Raw genomic sequence first — 3,015 nt, forward strand, 5'->3', positions numbered from 1 at the left:
TTGCGATGAAATAGTGTGATAAATTGTTAGAGTGGTTGCATAATTACGATTCTATTCCCGTCAGTACTATAAAACAAGTGGTCAGATTCAACAAATTTCGATCCGTTTACAAGATTGAATTCTCCAAAAATCCAAAAAGAAACCAGTTATTATTACCCCTCGCGCAGTTAATATATATTTGAGAATATAATACTTTTTTTACATTTAGGTTTCATACAAAGATAAAATTCATTTTTACAAAAAGATCGAAAATAAAATATGTACACTAATCATAATCAATTATCAATATTAAAATACAAGAAATTTTTTGGTTGTTTTGACCTAATCTTTTAATTTTTGTAAACTAGGCTACGGCGATCACTACGGCTAATTGAGTACATGATTTTAAAAATTTAATCAGTTCTTTCGAAAATTATATGTGTTTAGAACAGTGGATAAAATTTTTTCTTGTCAAGTAAATTGTATTTAAAACTGACATTTAAACATATTCAGCGTATATGTATTACTTCTAATTCATGACTTATAAAATTGTTATATAGTAATTTTTTAATTGCTCACAAATTTACTAATTACTACTTGAATTTACAATCCTCAATCTTTAATGCGCGAGGGAGAGGATGGGGGGGCCGCCCTGCGAGCGGGGTACTCGCGGGGCGACCTCTGCCTTCCATGATAGAGCGAGGCGAGGGGGAAGTGGTGTCTCCCTCTCGCCTAGTAGAGTAAAAGACTCCCCCCTCACCCCTAATTATGGAGCAAAAGGGAAACTAGGTAAAGGCACTCGGGGAGGTTTTAGTGGGTGCAAGTCCCACACTCCTCCTCGCCCTCTCCCCGGGGGGTGAGGAGGGTAGTGCGTAGGCATTTCCTCCTCGTCAAAAAAAAAAAAAAAAAAGTCAGTATCAGTAGTCCGACGGGTTTCGACACATACAATCATACACAGATCCACACATAAGCCTATACATCTAAATACATAGCTCATTGTGTCGCGATGCCGCCAAAGATATTAAATTAACTTAAAAATGTATATTTGTATAAAGAAATATTATGTAATTACATGTCTATGAAAATACTATGAGAAAGATATTTAAAAAATGTATATACATGTATGTCCAAAAAATAAATTTAAAATACAATAAGTAAAAAGAAATCTTTCTTGCTCGGTTTTCTATGTTATTTTGGATTACTTTGTCTCTTTATCATTTTTTCATAAAAATTAGACCTCTCGAGATTTCTCATACAACATTTCACCCGACACACACACTCATGTATAATCGCACGCTCTCAATTTAAATATTTTTTTCAATTTATTTCGACAAATAGATTTTGTGCAACAATTAACAAATCTTTACATTTATTTTTCGACTGTATGTATTCGACAACACTGGCTCTATTTTTTGTATTATATAACATTTTACAATCATCGTTTACATAAGTTTCCTATAAAATTCTCACTAATATAATAAAATTGAAGGGAATTTAGTAAACAGTAAAATAATTAAAACAACTCGATTATATGAATTTTAATAGTAATATTGATTATAGTCGGTAGATATTTTATTTTTGTAAAACGAATAATAATTTTGTGTAGAATTAAATTAAAAAGAGAACAAAAATACAAATAATAAAGATCCTCAAAATGCAAGTTTTGTTTTTCATTTAACATCCATTAATTCACAAAAAAGTTTTTTATTTTTATTTAATAAGTATTATTGTTAAAACAAAATTCTATTTATAAATGACTCTGTTTATGATTTTGTTTATGTCATCATAATAATATATTATACATTATTATGTACAATATTTATTATATATAATATAAAGTTTTACAGTCGTATATAATTGTCTGAGATATTTTATTTTCTTTTAGATAGTAAGTGTAATTCTTACTTAATAAAATTTAACAGATTTTTTTTATTTATTTGTCTTTGTTATCGTATATTATTAACTTTTTTAAAAAATGGACGGATGGAACTAGTAGGCTATAACACAGGGCTATATAATTAAATTAGTGACAACTTTGATAGTAGAGGAAAGCCCCCTATTATAAGATAGGTGCCCACGAGATGTAGTGGCGTTTCTGCTAAACTAATAAACGCTATTTATTGGTTCCACCATGAATTTATTGTTCTTGGATTGAAAATTATTTAGTGGAAAATTTATTATTAAATTATGCTTGTAGTCATTGCAAAAAAAGATTTTAGAATTTGGATATCTTCAAGTTTTATTGAAAAGACCAATTAGACGGTTTATCACAAAGGGTGATTTAAAAAATATTTTCAATAATAATAAGTAAAGGGCAAAGTAAGAGTCGACACATTTCTTTAAAATTAACCGAAGAATATATTACAATTAATAAGAGGTAAAATTACATAAAGAGAAAAATAAAATTAAAAATAAGAAAATAATAATAAAAAGTTACAAGTTTTAAAAAAATATTTTATGAGGATTGCGAGGCCAGTTACGTGGGTCAAATAAAGAGAAAGTTAAAGACTAGATTGCAAGAACATAAGCTAGACATAAAAATACGCTCTCGAACTGTCATCACGAACCATCGCATTAAATGCAAGCACAATTTGGATTAGAGCAATGTAAAGATCTTTGATAAGGAATCTTCCTATAAAAAATGGTTAACAATTGAAATGGTTCATATTAAAAGCAAAGCCAGGACCTAAATAAGCAAAGTGAATTTGAATTGTTACACAAATTCTATCTTCCTATTATACAACCTTTTTCCCTCTCTTAACCTATTTCCTCCTTTTCTTCTTATTTCCCTTTCCTAACTATTTCCAATCCCCCACTTTTTCCCCAACGTTTCCATCACTCTGTGTATCGCAGCCAGACGACAAAGACGTTCCTTCACAACACTGCTCCCAAATTTAATATTCTTTTGTCAACGTCGAATTAAGTATTCTTGGTAGAAGAAATTTTGTACTAATACAGATGTGGAAGTCTTTTTATCAGCGGACACCGTAACATTGTAATTTTAAGGTAACTTTGACTATAAGTTTTAATTTATAT

At 29.6% G+C, this 3,015-nt stretch overlaps 1 protein-coding gene across 1 annotated transcript in view; it reads left to right on the top strand.

Moving 5' to 3' along the window:
• Window positions 1–2,964: 2,964 nt before the first annotated feature.
• LOC108750196 overlaps window positions 2,965–3,015 on the top strand; it is a 3,105-nt gene continuing 3,054 nt past the window's right edge. The window contains exon 1 of the mRNA XM_018489503.1: window positions 2,965–2,985. The gene's annotated coding sequence lies outside the window, so the exon portion shown is untranslated. The remainder of the gene's footprint in view (window positions 2,986–3,015) is intronic.

The sequence above is a fragment of the Trachymyrmex septentrionalis genome, unplaced genomic scaffold, assembly GCF_001594115.1.
Source record: "Trachymyrmex septentrionalis isolate Tsep2-gDNA-1 unplaced genomic scaffold, Tsep1.0 scaffold331, whole genome shotgun sequence".
NCBI classification, from domain to species: domain Eukaryota; kingdom Metazoa; phylum Arthropoda; class Insecta; order Hymenoptera; family Formicidae; genus Trachymyrmex; species Trachymyrmex septentrionalis.